The sequence below is a fragment of the Cavia porcellus genome, unplaced genomic scaffold (assembly GCF_034190915.1).
Source record: "Cavia porcellus strain 051 isolate PalLab524CR breed Dunkin Hartley unplaced genomic scaffold, mCavPor4.1 scaffold_8, whole genome shotgun sequence".
In the NCBI taxonomy this organism is placed as follows: Eukaryota; Metazoa; Chordata; class Mammalia; order Rodentia; family Caviidae; genus Cavia; species Cavia porcellus.
Window position 1 is genome coordinate 93822494 of NW_026947491.1, and position 15441 is coordinate 93837934.

The following is a 15441-nucleotide window of genomic DNA, read 5'->3' on the forward strand; positions in this document are numbered from 1 at the left end:
CCTACCCAATTTGAGTCTGGAAATAAATGAAGTAAAAAACTGGGAAAGTCCCCACACAACTCCCAAAGATTTATATTTATTAGATCCCCATCAATGTCACATTCCTAATTCTAAGGTGTCTGGGTAGCTGCACAGAGGCTCTGAGCGCAGACCCTCAGCGCTATTGGCTGACTGCCTCTCGGGGAGATTTGCACGCTACGGAGAGTGAACGGTGACTCTTACAAAGGCCACAGAGCCTGCCAGGTACATTTACGGCCCAGAGGTTGGACGAGCAGGAGAGAGAGCTGGAGGCTGGAACTGTGCACACCTAGTCCCAGCCCCGGTTCTACCGCTGGGACACACTTAGTTTACACACCCCACTTTGAATGCCTAATGTTGAAATTCAGTCACGAAATTCACCGGCTCTCTACTGTGGCTGCAGGCTGTATCCATGATAAATAGCCAACTCGTGTCCCCTGCCTTGCTCGTGGGACCCTGATTTCATTTGGGGGAACAACACGCTCAGCTCAAGGCAGGCAGTGCTCTGCACCCACAGTTTCCTATCAGGGAATTCAATCAACTGCAGGTTTAAAATATCTGAAAAAAATTCCAAAACACTTTCAGAACCCAAACTCGGATTTTCCGTGTACTGAAAGCCAGTCTGCCTCCACATACACGCCGTGATATGTGGGCCCCCCGCTTCAGCCCCCCGCCATTCCCGATCCCGGACTCACCCCGGCACTCACAGATTGAGCGTCCACCTCTTATCTTGTCCAGGTGCTGTAAACAAGACCCCCAATCGCTGTGCCTGACATGAACAACCAGAGGCTCTTCCTGGTCATTGTTCCCTGAGCTGTAGAGTGGCATGACTTGGGTAGCAGTTCTGGGTGTTTGCAACCAAATCAAGGCAACACAGAGGCGACAAAGTACAGGGAGATGCGCTGGGTTATTCCAGTACTAAGCTGTTTCGCAAAAGGGCCCGGCCCGGTAGGTGATATTCAATGGAGGCCCCGGGACCGAACCCCCAGGCCCCAAGGGGCAGCTGCAGGGTCTTCTGTGCTCCCCCTCAAGCTGGATGTGGGCGTGTGACACAATTTTGGTCAATAAGGCAGAAGCAAGGGCCAGGGGATTCACAGGGTCCCTGAGGATGCAGGAAGACTTGGTTGTTGCCTGAGAGGAGCTCAGAATCTGGTTCTGTCACCAGCCAGCGCTCTGCTGGAGGCAGCCAGGGAGAGCAATGGGAGCCTGCTCGGGAGGAGAAGCCTCAGCGCAGCCTGAGTATCTCGGTGCCTCTTCCTGTCTCTTAAGTGAGAAGCCTGAACTGGATCCACTGTTCCTGTCTCGAGTTAAAACAAAATGTGCTTATAAAGGAAATCTGAAACACCAAAAAACCATATTCTATTTGGAATTTTAAAAATAGGGCATTGAGATATGATTGTGTTTGTGTGTGTTCCTGTAGGAAATTTAGCATTTGCAGTGAGAAACGAGCCCAGGGCCAAGAATGAGCTTTAACTGCAAAACTCGGCCCAGAAAGTTTAGACTTTACATCTGTTCATTTGATTTTAGACACATTAAACAACAGCCACACTTGCTCCGTGGCTTTCCTGGCGGTGGCCGTCCTCTCTGGCTGGGCCCAGCTTGTCCTGCAGATCCAGTTTCTCCTCACTCTTTACTTTTTCAAATAAATTTTGCTACCATTAAAAAACAATCATTCTTCCCTGGGCAAAACCCAAACTGCAAGGCGTCTAAGCAATAAAGAGAACTGCCGTCCTGTTCGCAGAGGTGAAGAGGCAGGACGCGGGCCGGGCCTGGCCCTCAGGGAGAGGGGCTGTGGGGACCACGGAGGAGATCGCAGCTGTCTCCCCTGCACGGACAGGGCCACTTCCCGGGAGGCTTCCTGTGATTGCGGGGCTCCCAAGGCCTCCATTCGTCCTCACAGGGCAGCTTTGTTTATGTCCTTGACAGACAGCAGCGCTCGGGGATCTCCTCAGGGTCGGGCTGCCCCAGGAAGGCTGGATTGTAGATCCAAGTAGCACTCGTCTTCCGACTGCAGAAATACCCCGGGCTGTAATTTCACCCCAGGAAGCAACGTGGCGGCCCCTGCACGGCAAAGACACCAGCGCACCTGCTGCCTCCACGACAGGGCACAGCGGCCGGTGGCCAGCTCTCCTCCTGCCCAAGCTTTGATTCCGCTGACTGTAATCGGGGGCTTTCCGCTGGTCAGGACAGGCTCACCACTGTCATGCAGAAGCTGCCACTCTCCCACGAGGAAAACTTATTTCTCACTTTCAGCACAGGAGCTTTCCTGTGAGATGTCCCCCGTGGTGCTTTCCATGTGAGCGGTAGCCCAGGGACAAGACCCTTAACACCTAGTGACACTGCCGTCGTTACCTACGACTGATGCTCCTGCGCGGGGCACAGCCAGCCTGAGGTCACACCACACACTCAACCATCACGCTGGCCCTCATTGCAGTGGCCGGAGCTGGCCACCTGACCCCAGCTAGACGAAAGGGAGGCTGGGAAACGCGGTCCTTCACTGCACAGCTGCTTCCTGTAGTGCAGGGAAGTGTCGGTCTTCGCCGTCAACTGTCTGTGCTGTGGGTTTCAAAGGAACTGGGCGTGTGGAGCTGCTCACTGCACAAAACCCAGAGTCCTTCGGAGCCTGTCCCAGGGCAGCGTTCTGCACCAAGCCTGCTTACAGAGCCAGAGGGAGCTGCGCCTGCGGAAGTGGTTAGAGCCAGAAGATTGCTTCAAGATGCGTCCGGGTGACTGTTGGTGCCCACTTTGTGGGTAGGCGCTGAGGTCACTGCCCGCTGTCCCCTGCGTTCACTCTTACCGTTTCCTCCCTGCCCCCTCCCCCAGGCTGCCCTTGCCGGCTAATGAAGAGGCTGCCAGCCCTCGCCCTGCTGCGAGCGAGCGCAGGAGGGCAGTGAGGAGGTCAGGGGTTTGTGCTCCTGGCTCTGTCCTTGCGCGGCAGCTCTGTGTGCTGTGTCTTGCTCTGCAAGGTGACTGCTGCCCTTGGGGTTCTGTGGTTCACCCAGCCTTCCCTTCTTCCACATCCAGGAGACTTCCTTTTCCCCTGGTACTGGAGCAGAGGTCTCCACCTAAAATGTTCCCCCAGGTCTCATGTGTGTGGAAGCTGATCGGACTGTGGGGAGCCTGTACTGACCAGCAGATGCGCCCCTCAATGTGTTCAGCTGCTCAATGTGCTGTGGGAGGTGGGGCCTGGCTGGAGGTGGTCGCTGGGGTGAGATCTGGGAAGTGTATTCTTGTCCCTAATCCCCCCCCCCCTACTCCTCATCCCCTCCCCCTTCCCTCCCCCTACCCTCCCTCCTGCTCCTCCTCCCCTTCCCCCATCCCGGCCTTCGTGGTGGGGTGAGCACTGTGCTCCTCCAGGCCCTTCTGCCCTGCCTTTTCTGCCTGGGAGCCAGCTGACCATGGACTGAATCCTTTAAAACCTGTGACCCAATACAAAGGTCTCCTCCCTGAAGTGGTGGCGTCTGCGGCTGCTTTGTCCCGCCAGGGAAAGCTGACCCGTGCGGCTACCTGGCTGAGCCTCAGGCCCTCTCCTCCGGCGGCCGTCCAGTCCACCTAGGGTTTGTTCTGTTTTTAGTTTCTTTGCAACAAAATTGTTCTGATTTGATTCTGTCACTTGTTTATGCTTATGTTTTTCTCTTTTAAAGTCTGTTAGCATTGTTTTCAACTCAAGCAGCAGATCTATCCTTTGTATAAACTAAAGGACTACTTTTTGACTGTTCCTAGCATTTTTTTGCTAACTTTCAGTAAGAGTCTTCCTGATTCTGGGGCCCCGTCCCTGCTCCTGCCCTTCGGGAATCTGAGCTCATCAGTGCAGTCCGCAGTCACATGCCCCTCATCACTGCTCCCTGAATTTTCTAAAAGAAGAAATTGCTAACAAGGCAAGTGGAAGATTCATCAAATGTTTTGCTTTTTGCAGAGTGAGACTTCCATCAGATATCAAAAGAGCTGAATTAGGAAGAATCCAGTACAGGAGGTAAAAACTCGTTCTGAGATTTTCTGTTACCAGAGAAACCCAGATGCACTGAGACCCAGATTCCACTGTTCTTTGCCTCTTTTTTCCTCCCTGATTATTTTAGAAGGCCACATTTTATTTTTACAGATTTACCTGTTTCTTCCCTAAGCCTCTGCCGAGTCATCTCTCTTCCTTAACTCTCCACTGTCCGAGGAAACTGTGTTCCGTTTCCAGTTCTTACTGCCAGCGCGCACTTTGATCCTGCCCATGAGAGAAGCCACTCTCCGCCCCCTGGCCACTTGCAGAGCCCTCTCTCTCCCTTTCATCTTCCTGGGCCTGCTTTCTTCTGAGGAGCTGTGGAACATAGGGATAAACAACAGATTTTTGAGTTAGTTGAGCTGGACTCAGGCCTCAGGTCTGCTGTTTTCTAGACTGACCTTGGTGAGGTCACAGAGCCAACTTTCTGTCTCTCTGCTTGTAAAATGGAGACGGGCGGGCTCCCAGTTCAGTGGGGCGTAAGTGCACCCCACGAGGAGTGCAGTGAACACTCCGTGAGTGAATTACCGCAACCCTCTGTAATTCTTACCATTGATATCTAGATGCCCCCACTCCCGGTCTCATGTACTCATGGGGACTTTAGGGAGGTGGCTGGTCATGGGGGCAGGATCCTCCCGGCTCGCTGATGAGTTTATACTGTAGCTACGTCTGGGGCTGGGAGCCGAAGTCAGGTTGGAGGACGCGATCGCTGGGGAGCGGCTGGGAGGGTCTGTGTCCTCCTCCTCCACTGCTTTCCCTCTGCCTCGGTCACCAGGCCACAAGCTGTTCCCCTCTGCCAGGCCCCTCTGCCCGCCGCCCTGCCTTGGAGCTAGCGGACTGTGGATTGAAATCCCTGCAAGCTCTGAACCAAAATAGAGCAGTGGGTGCTGGGTATTAGGGCTCAGTAATGAGGAAGTAAGCAAGGCGCACCTCTGCACACATGCCGGCTCTGGACTGGATCTGCTGTGTGAAGCGGTGCCCGTGATCTTCATGTTCCTTCTGGAATATTCTCGCTCACTCATCACCAGCTGATGCCCTTTGCTTGTTTATTGCTTTAAATGAAGTTTCTTAAAATACATATAGAAAATCAGAATCCACCAATATTTGTGGACTGCTTTATAAATAACCAGAGACAGTGCCTAGCAATGCTCACAGATTTTCTGAAAAATCAGTGGAGGTTAATGTCATTTACAGGATCGGACACAGGCAGGGAACAGCTTCACTTCACAGAGGAGCTGAAGACCGTCTTCAGCTCTGTTTTTCCCTATTCTAGTCTGACTTTCAATTTGTTCTAATCTAATGACCGTGAGTGGCTTTTTCTGGAAAGATGACAGCTATCAGAAAAGAGACCATAGACACATGACATTTAATGGGAAGGGGTAATTTTTAAAGTCAACTTTTTTTTTAAAGGAGGAAAGGTTTATTTCAGCTCACAGTCTGTACAAGGTTCAGCCCATAGTTGCTGGGTGCTTTTTTTTTTTTTTAAATAACTTATCAAAAGGCAGCACTTGCTTCAAATGAATGCAATTTCAAAGGACCTTTTTATGATCATTTGTGTCCTGATAAGGATGCACATTTGTTCAGATTATATTTACTCTTTAATTCTGTTCCTAAGGATTGCACAGCGCTCCTCCCTCCTCCATGGGGACCTGGCCCAATTTCCAGTATCTATGGGCGCTCACTTGCCTGTCACCTGCTTCATAGATCTCACATTATCTACTTCAAGTGTCTCTTTCTTTGTTTAAATTGTCCCCGCCGCATTATGTATTCCAGAGAACCGGCTCTTTTTTTCCCTTTTCTTTTGAGGTGTTATTTAACCCTGGAATCTTTGGAGTGAAAAGACCTCCAAAGTCACTCGCTTGTTTTGCTCTGGAATCTTCTAGCTGCATATAGAATATGCAAATAAACGAGAGGGGTACACATTTTTCAGAGACCCCGGGACTGGCCGGGAGTCGTGCCGGGATTGTCCCAGAGGTCCAGCAGCAGTGGTGCAGAGCCCGGCTCCTCCGCCTTCCTCACACGGGGTCATGTGTGTGCGGGTGACATCTCTGCAGCGCTAGGCAGCTTGTGGCAGCTCCAAGCAACAATCTCACCCTATAGCAGCCCCAGAACAAGGAAGGGAAAAGGGCCTTTTCCTCCTGCAGCTTTCTGAGTTATCAAGAAGGAAACACTTTTCTGTAAGGTCTCGGGAGATTTCCCCCATCTGACTGGCCATAAACATACTCACCAAACCTAACTTGGAATAGTGTCAGGAAGAAAAGAATTGCCCTGGTGGATTTAAATCATAATTAATCTCCCCAGGTTGAGCACATTGCTACCAGTAAACAGGTGAGTTCTGTTATCCAGGAAGGAAAAGGCCTGTCCCTGGCGGGGCCTGGCTGGTCTCTGCTCAGTGTCCCACTGCCCATCGTAGGGGAGGAGCCCCAGGTTCATGGAGGTTAACAGCTTTGTTAAAGACCACATACCTACAAGTCACAGTAGGCCCTTGGCCTTGTCTTCTAGAATTTATCTCATCATACTATGCTCTCCAAAGTAAATTTTAACCATAAAATTTATGGGGAGAAAACAGAAGTCAGTAGGGACCAGGTGGAGGGGAAGCGTTTTCCTGTTTTCCTGTCCTGGACTTCCAGGGTGGTGGACTTGTCCTGTCCAGACTTGTAAGGTTAATCTACCCATTCATCCAGAAAATATTTACTGCCCTCCTGAGAGTATATTAAGAATGATATTGGGTGCTAAAGATTTGGTTGATTTGGTTCCTTTACTGCCCTCTCAAACAAGAAGTGGAAATCTGGGGATAGAATTGCAAAAATATTGTAACCTGCAACAGAGATAATGCATATTTCTCAAAGTCGATTTTACTTTCCTCTTCCTAGTTACAGCAGGAAGACTACAATTCCCATCCTTCTTTGCGGTTAGGTTGATGGAATGTGCTGTTTCTAAGTCTGTCTGACTTTGTGCTCTTGATGGAGGGTTGGATCACCCCTGCTAGTTATTTTTCTGTAGTTTTCATTGTCAAACAGTATCTCCATCCTTTTCTCCCTTTAGCTTGTTATAATGTAGAAACTGAACAGCTTTGGAGGTGATCGTGAAGTCTTTTTACTCTTTTCCATGGGTTTCTTCTAACAAATGGTTTCCTTTTGCTCTACTTTGGCCTCTTTGAAATAAGGAAAGTTTTCCTTTTTAAATCTGAAACAGAATTCAGCTCTTCCATCCAGAGGGGAAGGTCTGGAAGGATCAGCCTGGTTTGCAGAGGCTCACACTCAGGCGGAGACGATGGAGGCAGAGGTTAACCCGCAAGCCAGGGTTGGGCTTAGTTGTTTTAAATCCCTTCCGGCCTTGAGGGTCTGTTTTCTCAAGTATTCATCTTACTCTGCTTCCCTGCACCAATTACCCAACGGGGAGAGGAAAGGAGAAGGCCCGAGATGAAGCTTTTACGCTCCAGATTCCTTTCCACGTTGGGTTGCTGGAAGGAGGCAGGAGGGCACCACCGTAAGGGTGAGCACAGCCTGAACACGACGTTGTTTGAAGTATTGTCTTGTGGTTGTTGAGCGACACCAGAGCCCAGCTGTGGTTTGTATCTAGATGTCCCCCAAGGCCTCGTGTGCTCAGAAGTGGGGCCTTTCAGAGGTGCTGGGTCAGGGTTGTGTGAATGTGGATTAAGGGTGTGATTATCCACTTAAGGTTTAGTTTTGTTCTGGCTGTGGGTCACGGGAAGTCCCACCCTGGGTGTGGGTGGCACCAACCGGTAGGCTTGTGGCCTGGACGGAATGAAAGGGAGCGGGGAGGCTCTGCCGCCTCCTGCCTGCCCTGCTGGGGACTGTTTCCCCGTGGCCAGGCCACCCGCCTCGGAGCCCGCTGACTGTGGACCGAGAACTCCACAAAACGTGAGGCAAAATAAACTTTCCCTCCTTTAACTTCGGAGGGTGGATATTTTGTCTCAGCAATGAGAAAAGCAACTAAGACAAGCCTGGTAAAGGACCTGGGTATGCTAGCCAGGGTGCCCGCTAGCCAGGGCGCCTGCTTTTAAATCCCTGCTCAACAGTTACAGTCACATCGTTGTGTGAGCCGCTCAGCTTCCAGCTGCTCACTGTCCTCCTCTGCAGGGAGAGAGCGGTGCTCTCTGCTCCGTGAGGTGCGGTGAGGGCTGAGTGAATGCATTTTAAATGCTAAAAATAGCACTGGGGATAAACATCCCCACACACCAGCTGCGGGCACGGTGGTTTTGAGACCTTTCTCACTGAGGCAGTGTGGCCCTAAGTGGCCATCATGACTTGGTGTAGGACAAGCAGTGCTGGACCCGGCTTCAAGAGGAGGCACATGGTCAGTCAAGTTGATTAAATTAAGTAGATTAGAGTCTTGGTCCGCTCTTCCTGATGTCACACTCACATGCACACTCTTTAATCAGAGACGTGGTTTTGTGATTGTTTCGCCTGCTCTGCTGTTCAAAAGTACTGAATTGGTCTGAAGAGCGTCTAATATTTCTGATATTGGGTTTTTTTTTTTTTTTTTGGAAAAAATGTTACATCTCTACAAGGTTGGTGCACAGACAACTTGTTAGCCTTGAAAACACGGGTGCCTGGGGCTGTGTGGAATTTATACTTCTCTCTGGCCAGTGCCATACCTTTTCTGAGCTGACAGTTCACTGTCGGCTCAGGACTCTAGAGAAAACCTTTCCCATGTAAGCCCTGGGAATGGAGTAACAGCCTTTCGATAAAGGTGCCATTAAAACGCACAGCAGCACTGAAAAGGTAGCCAAAGATAACCAGTGGCCTAAGGCAGAGCACGGAAGATGGTCCATCTGTAGGCCATTTAAACAGAACCAAAAGATAGATTGTAAAAGCTTCCGAATCTTTTGAATGAGCGCTAGAAAGTAGTTCCTCAGGCCCTGACCATGTGCTCCAGCAACACAGAGTACTACATGCTCAAATTACCTGCAACACATTTCCCTGGAGGCGCTCTGTCTGTGGGGGGGATTAGGACAGGGACAGGGGAATGATGTTAGACTGACCCTCACCCCACTTGCTCGGCTTGGTAGGAGCTAAGTCCAAAGCTCAGAGCACAGTGCAGTGTGGGGAGTCCACCGAGACCACTGCACAGGAGCCCTCTCTCTTCTCTGCTGACCCCCGTGAGGGAGCCACACTGGCGATCATGACACAGACAGAAACTGTGCTGCTGACATCAGGCTAGACCTGGGTTTGTGTCCTGGCTCCATCATTTCCTGTCGGGTCATCTGTAAAATGGGGGCATCAACAGTTCTTGCTTGAAGAGCTGTGAGAATTCTAAAGCACCTCATGGCAGGAAAGGCAGGGCAGGTGAATCTGTCATTGTAACTGTCTTAAGCGCGTCCCTGCACTCTCTGGGCCTCCGTCTGCTTCATAAACCTGAAGAAGTAGGGCTGCCTGTGCCCATTGGGGCTCAGGACAGGTTAGGCCACCACTCCAGGTTGGGTGCCATGATTCTTGGATGGAAGCCTCCCCTGTATCTGTGCACATGTGGACATGTGTGAGTGCCTCTGTCTGTCTGTCTGTCTGTCTATATCTACCTCATCTACCATCTGTTGTCTATGTATTTATTTGTCTGTCATCTTTTATCTGTGTGCTATCATATTTATCCACCTGTCATCTATCTATGAATCATCTGTTATCTGTCTACATCATCTATTATCTATATCTATCCATCTATCATACCTGTCTATTGTCTATGCATCTATCATCTATCATTTCATCCACCTGTATCATCTGCCATCTGTCTCATCTATCAATCTATCACATCTCCCTCTCTCTCTCTCTCTGGCTATCATCTATCTATCTATCTATCTGTCTGTCTATCTATCTATCTATCAGTTGTCTGTCATCTACTGAGCACAGGTCTCATCGTCGTCTTGTCGGCGTAGGAGTGAAGCTACTGTGACACTGAACAGGCTGTGACCTGTGCACAGAGGCACCCTGACACCTCTCTCTGCTTTATGTCCCATATTCAGTGCATTGTTCATTAAAAATCCCAAATGAACGTGTACCAAGGGCTGCGTATACACGGGGCACTATTTTAGACATGGCAGGAGAGCAATAGAAAGAAAACTCACAGAAAACATTGTGACTGCATCTTCACATGGGAGCTCCAGTCCGAACAGGCTCACCGGCTTTCCTGCTGGCCCTGGACACAGCGCCAGCAGCGGCGTTTCTGGCTTTGGCTGGGTCACCCAGCCTCCTAACCGGCCACCCAGCAACAATCCATTCCCTGCCTCAGCACCCCAGGGGCTTCCCATCGCCTTGGAACAAAAGCCAGTGACTTTCTCCCTCCATCCAGACGCCCTGGGCTTCCATCCTGCCCTCCTTCCAGCCACAGCCTTTGCACTTCCTCTCCCATCGCCTGGGGTTCGCTTCCTGCGCTCCCTCCCCGTCTCCCCGGAGCCAGCTCCTCCATGCAGCCCTTTTCCAACTGCTCCTTCCAATAGAAACGCTGACCGCCCATGTGGCTGGACTCCTGCCCCGCCTCACGGTACTCCTGTTTACTGAGCACCTGCTACGTGCCGACAACTGCAGTGAATGCTCTAGTCCTGACAACGGCGGCAGGTCCAAATCTGGACAGAATCCCTGTTTTCGGATGCAGGAGTGAAGGCAGACAGAGGTCTCGAAGGCTCTTTAGTTTTCTTTTCATCTTCCTGTCTCAGGGGTTTGTCCTGACACATCCCCTCACCTGTCACTGGGGGCCTTTGAAGCTGAGGATAAGGTCCTCGCCAGGTCTGCATCCGGCCCACACCGAGTCCTGTGTCTGCTCCCTTCTCTGCCCAGGAGGCCAAGGCGAAGCCATGCACTGACCTCTATTACAACTGGACTGAGTCTGTGCAGCAGCTTCGGCAGCCCGTGGCCCTGGCTGTCTCTGCCCCTGTCCCACTCCACCTTGTCCGTGCTCACCAGGGCCACACTGCTCCGAAGCTTCCCGGGATATGCATAGAGCTCGGAACAAAAGATGACAAATGAGAGCTGTGGACGCCCTGCCCGTGCTGCTCGGGTCTGCGGGAAGTGTGCAAAACGGCAGTGGGGACCGCGGCCAGACTGGAAAGCAGCCCTTGCCCAGCAGCTAGGTGGCTTAGAAAATGGGCACATACATGCACATGCACGCACACACACATGCACACATTTTTATGTACACACAGAAACAAAGGGACAGACTCGTCATGTCCAAGCCTCTAACCTCCGTGTGTTGTTTTAGCTTCCTGGAGACAGTGATTATCCACGCCACAGAAAATTACTATTTTGGTTTTTGCTAAAGGGTGGTTTGTTCTGCAGCGAAGCAGCACAAAGAGACGAGGCTTTCAAAGGGGGTATTTTTGTCATACAGTAGCGCGCCAGGGCGTGGAAGAGAAAGTCCTGGGTTTCAACCTCTGCGCCCCAGATGAGCCGTCTCTCCGGAAAGAGGCTGTTCCAGGGCTCTTGCTCCTCTGGACAGAAACGTACAGAGGGGACGCTTACGGTCTGTGTGCTGCTCTGTGATCCCACTGAGGTGACTCTGGGAAACTGAGGGTACATGTGGGATTCAGCGGGCCGAGTTGAGCCTCGGGGTGGCAGCTGCAGCCTGTGGAAGTCCCTGAGTCCTCCCTGCACATGGGGTGAGCACCTTGCCACCGAGGTTCCCCTCGGGGTGCGTGGGGACGCTCAGCTCACACTTGATACACAGTGCTTCAGCGTGAGAGCTAATTAGAGGAAGATCCCCAAGACAGTGTGGGGACGGGTAGAGGGCGTCGGCCCTGCTTCAAGGGGGCAAAATGTATCCATCGATACTGGAGAAAAGCAGATCCTAACTGGCACCAGGGAGCAGCAGGGTGGCCCGATCAGGATTAGCAGGATGAGAACGCTCTGCAGAGCCATGCGGCCACCAGAGATGCCCGGGGGTGGAGGCCAAGAGCCGGGGGCAGGAAGGAGTGGGCAGGGCCTGCAGGAGAGGGTGTGATGGGCTCTCCGGGATTAGGCACTGTGGCTTCATGGTGCAGAGGATTTTAAATAAAATATAACAGCAGCAAGGGCCTGTCTAGTTCTTTCTCAGCCAGTACAAATCAATAGCCATTGTACTGGCTCTGTACAAACTCCCAGATCTGAAACAGACTGCGGTGCAGAGCTGGCTTGGTCAGCGGGCTCTGTGGATTTGGCTCAAAGGCCAGGGGCACAGCTGGGCAGGGGGCAGGGAAGGGGTCCACAGAGCCAGCTCGGGCCCTCAGGTGCTCCCTCAGGTGCTCCCTCAGGGAGCTCCGCCGGGGACTCTGGAGGGGACTGGCCTGGCACATCCCCTGTACTTGCTTCTCCTGGGTCTGTGCTCTGGGTCTCTGGAGGAGTCCATGTGTCTGGGACAGACATATGCTGACCCCCATGGTTTGCTGAGATTCCGTAACCCGGAAAATTATTAACACAACAGTTCATGCATGTTCTGTCATGAATCAGCACTCCATCCCTTCTTCTAACCAGATAAGATTCTAGCCAGGCATGGCGGCACGTGCCGGTAATCCTAGCACTGGGGAGGCTGAGGAAGAAGGATTGATGAAAATTCAAGATCAGCCTGGGTTACAAAATGAACTCACATCCAGCCTGTACTGCATAGCGAGCCCCGTCTCAAAAGAAAAAAAAAAGGTTCTAGACTGTCTGTACTGTCCGGCTATTGTGAATGATGCCACACGTGTTATATACAAGGATATACAAGGTTTTATCTGTAGACATGGCTTCATTTCCTTCTGTCTGCACTTGGGAGGGTTGTTTCATCTTTTGGGGGAACTACAAGACTGAATCCTTTGTAAAGGGCTGACAGAGACAAACACAAAATTGTGCTTTTCTTGTATCACAAGTTCAACGCGCAAGTCCAGTTCAGCTGCATCACGGGGACTCGGCCATCTCCCCTGACCCCTACCTCTGTGGCCTCAGCCACCAGGGCCAGAGACTGCAGGGGAAAGAGGGAGAAAACCAGAGAGGGATGGGGAGGGAGGCTAGGAGAGGGGAGCACAGAACCCGAGAGGAGGACAGAGAGGGAGTGAAAACAGGCTGTGGGAGGGTAAAGAAAGGCAGTCATCAGGTACAGAGACCCAGGACCTCGGGAGGGCCAGCTCGCTGGGCGGGTGTGGACAGAGGTCTACGAGAAGGTGCCAAGCCTGCTCGGAATGGGGTCCCTCAGCATTCAACACATCCGAGCCTCCCGCGGCTGCTGCTGCATAAGGAGCAGCGTGGTCTGTCTGGAGTCGAGGCTCTGACTGTGTCACACTGTGTTATTTGACTGCCAAAACATGAAGCAGCTGTCACCTCATGAGACGGAAGAGAAACCCCCAGCTCACATAAAGACTGGTAGGGCTGTGCGACTCTAAGTGGCAACCTGAGATCAGAAACCTTGTCTGCCAACTCCAAGGCCCTGTTCTTGGCTCCTACCCGCCTCACGCTGGACGCTGGGCTCTGGGCTTATATCTACCTGCAGACCTTGGAACCCCTCTGCAGTGGTGAGAGGAGTTAGAGGGCATGCGGGGCTCTGCTGTGCAGGGCCCGCCCAGGGCCTTGTGCACAGTCCCATCTCAGCAGAGGCAGCCGCCACTGTGCGCACAGCCAGCGCACAGCACCCCTGAGCTTCTGACCATCAGCTCCCGTCCTTAGCTCCCAGCTCGGGCATTCACTGCTTCAGGGTCCTGGAGTTTCGCGACTTTACTCTCAGTCCTTAGGGCTGACTGCTTAGCTCGAGCTAGCAACACAAGCCTTCTCGAGGGTTCTGCTTACTGAGAGCTTTAGCCTGCTATTAACTATCTCAGCAAGCCACGCTTGGAAAAATATGCCCCTGTATAAAACCTGATGTTTCGTGGCTCACAGAAATAGAAGCGATGTTGTATTGAAGCAGTGTACTGCATTTCTCTGCCTTTTCCTCTTTTACCCCTAGGTAATAGTTAACACGCTTTCAGGCTTATTCCAAGAGCGTCAGCGTTAAGCCCGTGACCATCTCATAGAAGGCAGGCCTTCAACACCGTCGACTTAAACCGGGTATTCTACTGGGATTGTGAAACAGTGTCTGTTTTCCATGCTAATCTTACACATCAGTTATAAAAATATCCATGACTGACATGTTTAGAAATTCAGTTTTAGTTTTTTTTCTCCTTCTTTTCTTTTTCCTTGAAATAAAGTGGATTTGAAGAAAAAAACAAAATGAAATTTTTCTCTATGCGTGCTGGTTTGCAGTTCACAGTCACTGAGCAGAAAACTGTGTTTCTAGAAGTAACTGAACGCTTCGCTTGAGAGATAATGTCTGTCCCTTCAGCAGGGCCGCACCCATGCGTCGCGGGGAAAACCGTCTCCATCTGGTCACCTTTGAGAACATCCACCCTGCCCCACAACCGGGTCGGTTTGGCTTCATCCAGCTTCTTTCGTTTTCATCCAGACAGGAGCCGTGGCGAAGCCCAGCCTTGCCCGGTGACAGATCGGCCAGTGCCCAGGACTGGCCTCCGCGATCCTCCAGCCAGGCTCAGGGGCTCGCAGAGCGGGGCCTGCAGGAAGGGATCTCCCGCTGCCAAGGGCCCACTTCCTTGTCCTGCCGCCCTGAGTCAGCATTTGATTTTTGGTGTATAATGGGAGTCATTAGAGTCTAGAAATTTCTCTCTCCATGTCCTGATTCTAAATTTGATCTTCCAAGAATCAGTGAGGATGCAAATTCAGGGCTTTGTGTATAGCAGACGAGTGCCTTGGTGGAACAAGAGGCCGCATCTTGGTGCCTTCGTGGCCCAGTTCCACGGGAAGGAGCTGCTCACTGGACTTGGCCACCCACACCTCCTGGGGCAGCCGGCCTGGAGTTTCCTGGAGGGAGTTAACTAAAGCCTCACAGCCTCCTCCCCTCCGCTCCTCTGCCCTGGCCACTTCCCTTCACAACCACAAGCTTGTGCTGCTCTCCCCAGGGGCACAGGTGTCTGACACCTCCTTCTCCTGTGACCTTTGGTTCGAAGAGAAAACTCTTCTCCCGTTCACTTGCTTATCCCAAAACGTGCTTCCTCACAGCTACTGTGTTTCACTGAAGATGAACTTTCTGCAACAAGCGGTCCCCGAGGGCCACCTCAGTGGTGCGGCTTATAAAAATGGCAGAAGTGGCTCTTTGAGAAGAACCGATCATGTTCTAAATGGATCCAATTCTGTATTCAATAAAATTGTTGCAGCAGCGTTAAACAGCAGGTTCCTGGTGCTGTAGACAAAGCATCATCCAAGGAATCAAAGCGAGGGGCAGCTCTTCCCGGCCGGTCCTCTTTCTGTTTAATCTGTGTGTTTCCCCCTGCAATGGGTCAGTTAGGGAAAGCTGGGGGAACTGTGCCATGCATTTTGAGACCTTGGTGGAGGCTCCTAGGTGCCCCTCGGTCAACACCCGCTCTGGGGCGCAGGCTCCAGCCGAGGGGCTTATCAAAGAGGATGCAACTGATGAGAACGTGGGTCACT

General features: G+C 51.8%; 1 long non-coding RNA gene across 2 annotated transcripts; it reads left to right on the top strand.

The window, feature by feature from the left end:
- The first annotated feature begins 2502 nt into the window (after positions 1 to 2502).
- LOC134477433 (uncharacterized) lies at positions 2503 to 14048 on the top strand. Of its 2 annotated transcripts, none has more exons than XR_010049510.1 (3): positions 2503 to 3575; positions 3935 to 3991; positions 13907 to 14048. It is a non-coding gene; the product is annotated as an uncharacterized LOC134477433 (long non-coding RNA). The 2 variants fall into 2 exon arrangements; XR_010049511.1 differs by lacking the exon at positions 13907 to 14048 and adding an exon at positions 4118 to 5100 and having other exon boundaries at positions 2505 to 3575.
- Positions 14049 to 15441: the final 1393 nt, after the last annotated feature.